General features: G+C 39.5%; 1 pseudogene; it reads left to right on the top strand.

Annotated features, from left to right (window-relative positions):
• The first annotated feature begins 10,469 nt into the window (after window positions 1-10,469).
• LOC104087826 (probable rRNA-processing protein EBP2 homolog) lies at window positions 10,470-12,008 on the top strand (annotated as a pseudogene).
• Window positions 12,009-12,633: the final 625 nt, after the last annotated feature.

Raw genomic sequence — 12,633 nt, 5'->3', positions numbered from 1 at the left:
CGAAGAATTGGCCGCATCTGCGTGCCCGCAAGTGTGAGGCCTTGAGCGTAGATGCGGAGATGAGAAGTTGGGGCTGGTTTCGCAGATGCGCACCTGGGACCGCAGATGCGAGTCCGCAGGTGCGAGGAAGGTGTCCGCAGGTGCGGAAGCTGGGTGATTAAGTGAGTTGCGCATGTGCGGCTTCTTGGACCGCAGGTGCGATCGCGCGGGTGCGAGAAAATGACCGCATGTGCGAAAAACCTGGACAGAAACCATAAATAGAACCCTTCGCGAATTTTGGTCATTCTTCACAATTTCAACTCGGTTTTTGGAGCTTTTTGGAGGGATTTGAAGAGGGAATCAAGGGTATTTCAATGAGGTAAGTTACTTGAGCCCTAATACTTGTGTATATGGTGATTTTCCGTTATTTTAATCATGGTAATTAGTAAAAATGAGGGGTTAGGGCTTGAAATTTTTGGAGAGTAATTTAAGGATTTGAAGGACCAAACGATGTCGGATTTTGGTGAATTTGGTATGGTTAGACTCGTGAGTAAATGAGCTTTCTAGTTTTATAAATTTAGTCAGACTTCGATATGTGGGCCCGGGGGCGGGTTTGAGCCAATTTTGGATTTTGGTCTAATTTTGTAATTTTTCTTGTGGAATTCATTCCATTAGTGCGTATTGAAGGTATTGTACTGATTGTGAATAGATTCGGAGCATTTGGAGGTCGATTCCATAGGCAAGATCATTGGGGGTTAGAGATTTGACCGGTTTGAGGTAAGTAACGATTGTAAATCTGGTCCTGAGGGTATGAAACCCCGGATTTTGTATCATTCTACTATTTTTAGTGACGCACATGCTAGGTGACGGGAGTGTGGGCATGCACTGTTGGGAAATTGTGACTTGGTATGTCCCGTAGCAACTGTAAAGTTGCATACTTTGTTGAAACTATTTGATACTTATATGTTTTAGAAAGAATTTCTGTAAATTGGGTTGAATGTTATGTTTGGGCATTGCGTCAATGCTGTTTGGACCATTAGGGGTTGTTTATTACCATCCTCATTGTTTTCGATTGAAAATCTATACTCAGTCATGTTTATACTTGTTTACCGCATAACTCTGTTTTTATGACTCTATTTTGATGCATATAAATATTTTTGGTCGAATGCCCTGTTTTACTGAAATGCCCGAGTGACTTGAGAGGTTTATGACTGAGTGAGGCCGAGAGCCTGATTTGTGAGGATGAGTGTATCGGGGTTGCCCGCCTGCAGCATATTTATGACTGAGTGAGGCCGAGGGCCTGATTTGTGAGGATGAGTGTGGATTGGGGTTGCTCGCCTGCAGCATACTTTATTATTATAGCACGTGAGTTATCCGTGCAGATTATAGCGCTTGGGCTGAAGGAGCCCCTCAGGAGTCTGTACACACCCCTAGTGAACGCAGGTACCTACTGAGTGCGAGTGTTGAGTGACTGGGAGGCATGAGTGATTGTGAGGTATGCCTGAGTGGCAAGAGTGATTGTGAGGTATGCCCGAGTGGCACGAGTGACTGTGAGGTTTGCCCGAGGGGCTGTATATGAGTGATGTTTTGCCCGAGGGGCTGTTTATGATTTCATCATTTTTGCTTACCTTTGCATTGAGCCTTTTTTTGAAAACTGTTGGGAAAATGTCTTTAAATGATTTTTACTGGAACTGGGTTCAAACGAGATGTTTGATTCAAATCCTGATTTTTAAGAGCATGTGGTATTTTAATGAGATTTCCTGATATGAACGTTATATGCTTTATTTCTCGTCACTACTGCTCACTCTTTATTTAGTGTTGTTACTTACTGAGTTGGCGTACTCACGTTACTCCCTGCACCTTGTGTGCAGATTCAGGTGTAGCTGGACACGGTAGCGGTTATTGAGTGTTCTGGTTGCAGATTTTCTTGGAGATAGCAAGGTAGTTGTTTGGCGATCGCAACCCCTGCTCTTCTCCCTCTTATCTTCCTCTAGTTGTATTTAGCTATTTTTCAGGCTGAGTTAGCCTTGATATTGTTAGACAGATTGTAGCAGATGTTCATGACTAGTGACACTCCGATGTCAGGCTTTTCTTTTCCGCACTTCTATTTTTCTTTTATTTGAACTCTTTAAATGGAGGTTTTATGTTAAATAACCTTGAAATTATCTTTGAAATGAAAATATCGGTTTGTTTTGGAAATGAGTCGGCTTGCCTAGTTCCACGATAGGCGCCATCACGACAGAGGTTATTTTGGGTCGTGACAGATTGGTATCAGAGCCTAGGTTACATAGGTCTCACGAGTCATGAGCGGGTTAAGTAGAGTCTTGCGGATCGGTACGGAAACGTCTGTACTTATCTTCGAGAGGCTGCAGAACTCTTAGGAAAATTTCACTTTCTTGTATTCAATCGTGCGAAATTGATTTAGCTTGAGACATAACTCTTTAAATTCCTTCCACGCATCTCGTATGCGCACAAAAGCGCTCGGTATCAGTTGTTCATCGCCGGCTTGTGATTCTATGAACAAGGTTGATATGTGCATTATGTGTTGTGGTGGTGGGCCAGTCTGGAGGACTTGAAGCTATGGTTAGACCGCAGCTTAGGCTCGGTAGCTTCAGTTGTAACCTATACATTTGGACTCATATGTCTGATAATGTCCCTACGAGTGGAATTGTGGCTCGATGAGCAGTGGAATGGCTTATGGTGAGTATGACGTAACTGCGAGAAGTGTTAAGACTATGTGAATGTGACGAGAAATGTTTTCTTAAAATGTAAAGGAAGGCCATTGGGTGCTTGATTTTCATTTTGATGCGACGTACCGTCTCGAGTGTGAATGTTTTGAAGGATCTTTCACGTTGTTAAATTTTGGGGCAAATTAAATTCTCATGTCTGTCAATGAGTTTGAACTCAAGAAAAGTAAGTGGTTGTGTAGTAATGGTGGTTGCGAATGGGTATTTTGATGTTAATGGCTCGGGAAAGATAAACATTAAAGAGACTTAGAGTCGGTAATATTTTATTGGTTCAGGTGCGACAGAAATACATTTCGATTTGATGCAGTAATTGGGTAGCAAAGTATGAGGGAAGACATGGCGGGAAGTGTTTCGCGGTGGTTGAAGTGCTAGCAGGTCAAGTTAGAGAAGTAGAGGTTGAGAAGTTTCTTAAAGGAGATGATTTAACCAATGTAAGAGTGACAGATTAGCATATGAATCCACTAGTAGGGTAGTCGTGCGCCTTGAGAATGTGTAGAATGATTTGGAATCGTGTTAATATGTGAATCGGCCTGCAAACTCTATTTGGAGTGATGGTTAGTGTACAAAGGAAAAATTGAATTTGGCAGAAAGGAGTGTGTTTGAAATGAATAGAGGCGTGAAGATCTGATTATCGTGTCATGTGCAATATGACTTGAGTTCGGAAGGTATTGTTGATGTACAGTTGATATCAATAGGGAAAGTGCAGACTTATATAAATGGTGGGTGAGCATGAACTCAGGAGAATTTACGAATTTCGTGGTCGTTGCACTCAGTGCAATGTCATTGGGAGATGTCGATAAGGAATTTCACAGGTGGGTTATCTCCTGTGTGCAGCTAGCGGTGGCATGATGTTGATGAAGCTTTTGTGAGGAATATTACTAGCTACCCGGTAGGAGGTCGCGTGTATGATTTTGGCTGGAGATTCAGAATGTTCATGAAAGGCTTAATAAAAGACTTCGAGAAGTCTGGCAGGTTAACGGTGCGAGACCTTGGTAATTGAGAAGGATAAATCCTTACAAGTTCTAATTTTATATAATTGCAGCTTAAGGCTAAGTGGGGGAGTCTGCTATCGACGAGTTGATTGTACGGTTATGGGTCGTATTAGTTTCGGTTCGGGGTATACCGGTGAATCAGTTATGACTTGCAGAGGTCGAGATCGAGGATGACTCTGGTAAAGAAATTTCTGGACACAAGTTGTATTACACTATATGGTTATAGGAGGACCATAAAAATAATTGAGTGGTTATTTACAGAGAATGTAGTGTACATGGAGAGGGAATTTGCTCGGTTGCATAGAAGTGAGGGTTACTCTTTATTCCCTTGGGTGTTGGTGTGCTAATGGGGCGCAGGTCGTTTCGGTCTGTTTGGTCGGTTAATTCGAGAATGGTTACAATGGATTCAAGATTTATAAATATGGCTAGAAAACTGGAAGTTGCATCTAACGGTGTTGAGACTCGTTGCATCTTGTATCATTGTGAAATATGCATTTCAGTATCAAGAAAGTGAAGGAAACAGTTTTAGGTTCACATAAAGTTTCCGCGGAGTAAGCATTTTTGGTTGTGGAACGTTTGGGATACATAAAAAGGGTATTCGGCGGCTTATAAGCCTTAGGGCGGTGTGATTCTATGCTAGAGTTCGTGGGGCAAGTTTTAGTTAAGGATAGTAGTGTTCTAACAATGAAATAAAATAGCAATTTGAAGGCAATTTGGAAAGGACTTGGGGAAATATGACCGTTTGGAAGTAGGTTGGGGTAGCACGGTAATGGGTATGATCGGTTATTTGTGTATTTATGACGTGGCTAGTATCTATAGGTGTTTTGTGGCAATGCTCCCGGATTTGGCAACCTGTGTGGCTTGGTGAAGTTAGAGGAATTCGGTTCAGATAGCTTGATTATGTGCAAATGGATTTCAAAATGTTCATGATGGGTTCTACCATGGTTTAAACCGGATAATTTCTACCGATATACGGAGCATGTTGTGTGTTATGATTTTCTCCTAGAAAGAAGCAAGAAAGAGGTTTCTGACTAATAAGGTATGTAATTTGCTAGTGACACCCCGATGTCGGGCTTTTCTTTTCCGCACTTCTATTTTTCTTTGATTTGAACTCCTTAAATGAAGGTTTTATGTTAAATAGTATTGAAATTATCTTTAAAATGAACATATCGGTTTGTTTGGAAATGAGTCGGCTTGCCTAGTTCCACGATAGGCGACATCACGACAGATTAGGATTTTGGGTCGTGACAGTCCTACTGTATAAAGTTTATGACTTTTACTAGTTAGTATTTGTATTTGCTTTGACAAGTTCTTTTCCCAATAAATGCATATGTATGGAGTATTATTTTGTTGTGAGGTGTTGAGTAGGCATATAATTCTGTGACTTTTAAAGTATAGTACTCGTTACTAGTAGTATTTGCTTTTCAACTGATCCAATTCTTTTTAATGGTAAAAAAGAAATTATATTTTGGGTTTGATGTGTTTTTGTGTTGTACAAATTTTGTGACTTTTACTAGTTAGTACTTAGTACTAGTATTTGCTTCTCAGCTGATAATCTATTCTCTCCCAAATACAAACTATTCGTTGAGTTTTGATGTTGTAGAAGTTAGTATTTGCTTCCCTTATGATTCCAATTATTTTCGATGGTAAAATTCAAATAATATACGGGGTCTATGTGCTGCAGAAGCCGAATATATAGAGGGTGATTAAATCACAATTACTATATCTAAAGATAGCTTATAAATAGTAAATGAGACAATAATAAAATGAACACCAGAAATTAACGAGGTTTGGCAAAATTTAATTTTTGCCTAGTCCTCGGACACAATTAACTCAAATTTATTTCACTCCAAAAATACAAGTGAAATACTACAAGAGAGAAAGAAGATTCAAATGCCTTAGGAGATAAGAAGGCAAGTGAGAGATGTTTACAAATGAACAAAACCCTTGTTATTTATAGAAGAGAAATGGCCTTAATAATGCCATGCATGACATCATATTAAGTGTGAACATGCAATGTAAATGCATGAAAAATGCATCTACCAATTTCTTCCTAAAAGGAGGCTTCAAATGTTCACACTAGTTCACATTAATCTTGTCAAAATTCAACAAATCTCCACCTTGGCAAGATTCCATTTTTGCAATTTTCTCTTACTGATAAATTTTGATTGTGTCTTCAACTCCAATCTTCAAAGTTCAACAATGTTGATCAAATTCAAACAATGTTGAAACTTGATCGCAGTCACTACTTTTGTTAGCATATCGGCAGGGTTGTCTGTAGTCCGAATTTTCTGCACCATGACTCCACCTTCTTCTATAATATCTCGTACAAAGTGATATCGAACATCAATGTGCTTCGTCCTTGCATGATAAACTTGGTTCTTTGCTAATCGGATAGCACTCTGATTATCACAAAATAGTGTGATATTTTCTTGACCAATACCAAGATCTCTAAGCAACCCTTGAAGCCAAATTGCCTCCTTTACAGCCTCCGCAATTGCCATGTACTCTGCCTCAGTAGTAGACAAAGCAACCGTTGACTGCAAAGTAGACTTCCAACTAACTGGTGCATTTGCAATAGTGAAAACATAACCAGTAGTTGATCTACGCTTGTCCAAATCACCCGCATAATCCGAGTCACAATATCCAACCAGATACTAACTATCTTCCTGCTCAAAAATCAATCCAACATCTACATTATTACAAATATACCGTAGAATCCATTTCACAGCTTGCCAATGCTCCTTTCCTGGATCATGCATATACCTGCTTACAACTCCGATAGCATGTGAAATATCAGGTCTTGTGCAAACCATTGCATACATCAAGCTACCAACGGCATTCGCATATGGCACTCTTGACATATACTCTTGCTCAGCTTCATTCTTCGGCGACATAGCAGCACTAAGCTTAAAGTGAGGAGCAAGAGGAGTGCTAACCAACTTCGTGTTCTCATTCATGCCAAATTGATCTATTACTTTCTTCAAGTATTCTTTCTGAGATAGATAGAGTTTTTTGAATGTCTATCTCTTTTTATCTCCATGCCAAGAATTTTCTTCGCCTCACCTAAATCCTTCATCTCAAACTCCTTTCTTAGTTGAATCTTCAACTTCTCAATTTCCTCTTGACTTTTGGAAGCTATCAGCATATAATCAACGTATAGGAGAAGATATATGAAGGATCCATCTTCAAGCTTGCGCAAATACACACAATGATCATATTTGCTTCTTTTGTACTTTTGTTGCAACATAAACTTATCAAATCGTTTTTACCATTGTCTAGAAGATTATTTCAATCCGTACAACGATTTTTCAAGTTTGCACACCATATTTTCCTTTTCATCAACTTTGAATCCTTCTGGCTGAGTCATATAGATTTCCTCTTCCAAGTCTCCATGTTAAAATGCAGTTTTTACATCTAACTGAACTAGTTCCAAATTCAATTGTGCTACTAAAGCCAACAAAACTCTAATGGAGGAGTGTTTCACGACTGGAGAAAATACCTCATTGTAATCAATTCCCTCCTTTTGAGCATACCCTTTGGCCACCAATCTTGTTTTGTAGCGAACATCTTCTTGGTTAGGAAATCCTTCTTTCTTTGCAAATACCCATTTGCACCCATTTGCACCCAATTGCTTTCTTGCCCTTCGGGAGATTGGCCAATTTCCATGTGCAATTCTGATGAAGGGACTGCATTTCTTCATTCATGGCAATCCTCCACTTATCTTCTTCTGAACTTTGGATTGCATCTTTATAAGTGGTAGGAACACCATCAGCTACAATTGAGGCTGCACAAGCCACCGTCTCTATGAGACGAACAGGTTTCTTTATTGTTCTTTTTGGCTTGCTGGTTGCTATTGATTCAAGTTGTTGGGGTTCCTAAGTTGGAATCTCCCCTTCCACTGACTCTTCTTCCAGGGGAAAATCTTCTATTGTTTCCTCGTTTTCTCCCTGTGTTGGGAAAATTAATTTTCCCTCAAACTCCACCTGCTTTGAAGCACTATCAGTTTGTTTGACATCTTCAAATGTCACCTTAACTATTATGGCAGATTCATCAAAGGTAACATCTCTGCTGAATATAACTTTTCTTGTCTCTGGACACCATAATCGGTATCCTTTGACTCCAAAAGTAATCCCCATAAATATAGTTTTCTTTGCCCTCGGATCCAATTTTGACTCTTCCACATGATAATATGCAATTGAGCCAAACACATGTAAAAATTATAATCTTCAGCAGTTTTTCCATACCATTTTTCAAATGGTGTCTTGCCTCCAATAGCGGCAGATGGTAGACGATTAATGAGGTGGCATGCATATGTTATTACCTCAGCCCAAAATTCTTTGCCCAAGCCAGCATTGGACAACATACACCGAACCTTCTCCAGCAAAGTCCGGTTCATGTGTTTTGCCACTCCATTCTGTTGTGGTGTATTTCTGACGGTGAAATGTCTCAAAATGCCATCATCTTCACAAATCTTATTGTAAAGATCATTTTTGTATTCTCCACCGTTATCTGTGCGAAGACACTTTATCTTTCTGCCTGTTTGAGTCTCTATCATCGCCTTCCATTTGAGAAAAATTCCCAGCACCTCATCTTTAGTTTTCGTAGTATACACCCACACTCTCCGGGAAAAGTCATCAATAAAGGTTACAAAATAGTGTTTCCCACCTAATGAAGGTGTTTTGGAAGCACCCCAAACATCAGAGTGAACATAATCCAAAATACTTTTAGTATTATGGATTGTTGTTCCAAATTTAACCCTTGTTTGTTTCCCCTTGACACAGTGTTCACAAAACTCCAAATTGCAAGTCTTTACTCCTTTTAACAATCCTTGATCTGATAAAATCTTTAAGGATTTTCCTCCAGCATGTCCCAAGCGCATGTGCCATAGCTTGGTTGCTTCTGCCTCCTTGTCATCACTGGATGTCACTGTTGTTGTCCCAATAACTGTACTACCGCGATAGTGGTACATGTTATTATTTCGCCGGATTCCCTTCATTACCACCAGTGCACCATAGCATATTCTCATTACCCCATTTTCTGCAACGACTTTGATCCCCTTTGACTCTAGGGCTCCTACAGAAATGAGATTTTTCTTCAATTCCGGTACATATCGAACATCAATTAATGTTCTGATCAATCCATCATAGTTCCTTAATCGGATTGAACCAATACCATATGCGGTAAGAGGATTGTTATTTGCTGTGTGAATAACTCCACATTCTCCTTATTGAAAATCAACGAACCAGTCCTTGTTGGGACACATATGATAGCTACAAGCTGAATCCATCAGCCATATGTCAGATGGTTTGAATGGCTTAGTTGTAACTAGCGAGAAATCAGAGTCGTCACAATCAGCTACATTTGAATCCATGACAGCCTTTCCATTGTTAGGTTTGGCCCTATTTTTCAACTTTGGACAGTCTTTCTTCCAATGCTTTTTTTCTCGGCAAAAGGCACAATCATCTTTGTTGGGTCTGGATCTTGACTTGGATCTTCCTTTCTTCGTTCTCATATGATTTTGAGAACGACCTCTCATGACCAGTGCTTCTCCTTCTCCACTCTTTTGTTTTTCTCTCTTTCTTTGTTCATAGTTGTACAAGGCAGAACAAACTTCTTTGAGAGACACTTCATCATTCCCATGAAGTAGAGTAGTTTCGAGGTGCTCGTACTCATCGGGAAGTGCACTTAATAACATTAAGGCCATATCTCCATCACTAAAATTCACGTCCATATTCTGCAAATATGTCGCCAATTTATTAAAGCTGGTGATATGATCATTCATTGTAGTACCAGGAACATATGTGAAGCGTAACAGTCTTTTTTTATGTAAAGTTTATTTTGACTATTTTTCTTCAAGAATTTATCCTCCAACGCATTCCACAATTTACTTGCAGAAGTTTCTTTTGTGTATGGATACTTCTGTTCTCTTGCGAGGTAAGATCGAATGGTACCACAAGCAATGCGGTTGATAATCTTCCAATCTCCCTCTCCGATATTGTCTGGTTTATTTTCTTTTATGGCAATATCTAGACTTGTTGAAAAAGGACATCAAGAACCTCAGCTTGCCACATCCCGAAATGTCTTGACCCGTCAAAAATTTCAACTGCAAATTTCGCATTTGACATAATTCTTGTCATAAGCGAAGATGCCAACGACGTATTACTAACACCCGATGTGGACTCTTCATTTTTATTATCTCTTATTTTGCTATAGATACTATTTATTTGCTGACAGTACAGAACACCAAAGTAATTCTTTTCTGATGTGGAAGTTCAGACTATGCTGCAACCACAGAGCATACTAAGATAGAACCTTGGCTCTGATACCAATTGTTGCGGAAGCCGAATATATAGAGAGTGATTAAATCACAACTACTATATCTAAAGATAGCTTATAAATAGTAAATGAGACAATAATAAAATGAACACCAGAAATTAACGAGGTTAGGCAAAATTTAATTTTTGCCTAGTCCTCGGACACAATCAACTCAAATTTATTTCACTCCAAAAATACAAGTGAAATACTACAAGAGAGAAAGAAGATTCAAATGCCTTAGGAGATAAGAAGGCAAGTGAGAGATGCTTACAAATGAACAAAACTCTTACTATTTATAGAAGAGAAATGGTCTTAATAATGTCATGCATGACATCATATTAAGTGTGAACATGCAATGTAAATGCATGAAAAATGCATCTACCAATTTCTTCCTAAAAGGAGGCTTCAAATGTTCATACTAGTTCACATTAATCTTGTCAAAATTCAACACTATGATATTTTTGTGTCATCTCCTACTGCATACTGTTATTAACTGACTGAGCTAGAATGCTAATCTCCTACAATCTTTCTGTCCACTAAAGTTATCGTTACCATAAAGCGAGTGGAACACAAATGATGTTGGACGAGGAAATGAATGCTAATCATGAGGAATCCGAGCCAGAATCAGAATCATCAGAAGACCAAGAAGTTGTAAAATTGACTGAACCTTCAAAAAAACATTGTATACAACGTGGAAGGTTTGCTTGATAAGCTCAGAGAAATCAGTTGGCCTGATAATTTGGATTGGATTCACAAGCTTGATGTCAACAGGGAGGAGCAAGAAGATGTGGATGTGAGCGATGATTTGGCGAGGGATATCTCTTTCTACATGCAAGGGTTGGAGTGTGTCCGCCAAGCGTATCTGATGTTTCACTCTATGGGACATCCTTTTCTGAGGCCCTCGGATTATTTTGCAGATATGGTGAAGTCTGATGCACACATGGAGAAAATCAAAGGCGTAGTCTTGAAAGAGATGAAGAAGATTGAGGATGTTGAAGAGAAGAGGAAGGCGAGGGAGAACAAGAAGTTGGCGAAAGAAGTTAAGGCACAGAAGATGAAGGAAAAGGCTAAGCAGAAAAAGGATGTAGCAAAGGCAGCAGAGCGGATTTGATAAAGAGAGTGTTGGCGATCTTGATTTGGCTTTTGATGAAGATGGGGCGAGACCCCATCAAAGATCGAATAAGAAGAGGCCTAGTGTGTCTCCTGGAGATCGATCAGGAGGAAAGGCGACATTTGGTGGTAAAAAGGGGAAAGTGTCCGATAAAAAACGGAAGAGCAGGGAATTCAAGAACTCAAAGTTTGGCTTTGGTGGGAGAAAAGGTTTAAAGAAGCAGAACACTGCTGAAACGACCGACGATTTCAGAGGATTCAACTCATCTGCCACAAAGAAAAGGGTGAAGTAAAATAAGATGATTTAAGTTAATTCCTTTATAGACTTCCATATTGATCTGGGCCTTTCAGTCAGATTCTAGTCTTGCACTTTTCTGCAAGTTAATGGCCTCTTTGCCTACCTTCTATGTTCAATTTCTGCATTAGCTTGTAGTCATAGTTCTTTGATCCCATAAGGTCCTTAGTAGTATAAATCTTCTTCCAAGGAGAGTCTATATCCTTTTAGTCTGCCAAAAGTTTCTTATTTTCAATCCACCACTGCAAGGTTTGCATTTTTCTCACAGTTTCCATTAGTACTAGTCCTTTCACTTATGTTTGGACAAAGCCTGATAATGGAAACTGTCACTATAGCAATCAAAGAATCTAAGCTAAACTGAAATGTTCTAGGACGAATGTTCGTTGGTGGTGGCGAAAAAGTAGCTTGGTCATCGTCGCTTCCATTGTTGCGCGAAGCTTCATCCTCCGCAAGTTCAGCTAGCATTTCTTCGTAAGCTTCGTTTTTCTTTAGTTGTGATTCAACAAGTCCAAAATTTTTTTTTTTCGAACGGATCCAATCTCTGAAAAGTTGACCGCATTAACGAACTTATTGAAAATTGATTATCGTTGAAGATTTCAATTCAACAACTTAGCAAGTATAGAAGAAAATTAGAGAAATTGTGATAGATTGATATTAATTTTGTAAGAAAAATGAAAGAATAAGGGAGTATTTATAATTAAAAATAAAGAAAAATATAATTATAAAAAAATTGGAATTAAACCAAAGTGGGGAGGGGGGGTAAATAGCTATTTTCTAAATAGCCAACAGCTATTTTGGGTTGCCCAGCAATTGTTTTTTGAAATAGCCAAAAAACAAACAATTTTAAAAAATTATCGGTATGACCGTTTGGCCCACCAAGGGACCGATCCGATCCAGTCCCTTGGCGGGTCAAACAGTCCAGGTCCTAACAATTCAAAAGCAAGAACCAGCCCACGAGACCAGCTCAAACCCACCTCTAGTAATCCTACCGGCCCACTTGGTCCGCGATCCCGAACTGGCCAACGTGCCACCCATATCCTCAATACTTCTTAGGTCATCATCTATCCCTTCTCGTACCCACCAAAACAAACCACTCATACCTCCTCAAGGCTTTTCCTCCGCATGTACTCAAACCATATAAGCATCGCTTCACGCATCTTGACATCCATAAGAGCCGCGTCCACCTTTTCCC

Source organism: Nicotiana tomentosiformis, chromosome 12 (genome assembly GCF_000390325.3).
Source record: "Nicotiana tomentosiformis chromosome 12, ASM39032v3, whole genome shotgun sequence".
Classification (NCBI taxonomy): domain Eukaryota; kingdom Viridiplantae; phylum Streptophyta; class Magnoliopsida; order Solanales; family Solanaceae; genus Nicotiana; species Nicotiana tomentosiformis.
Note: the sequence above shows the minus strand (reverse complement) of the source record. Positions and strands in the feature narration are given on the sequence as shown.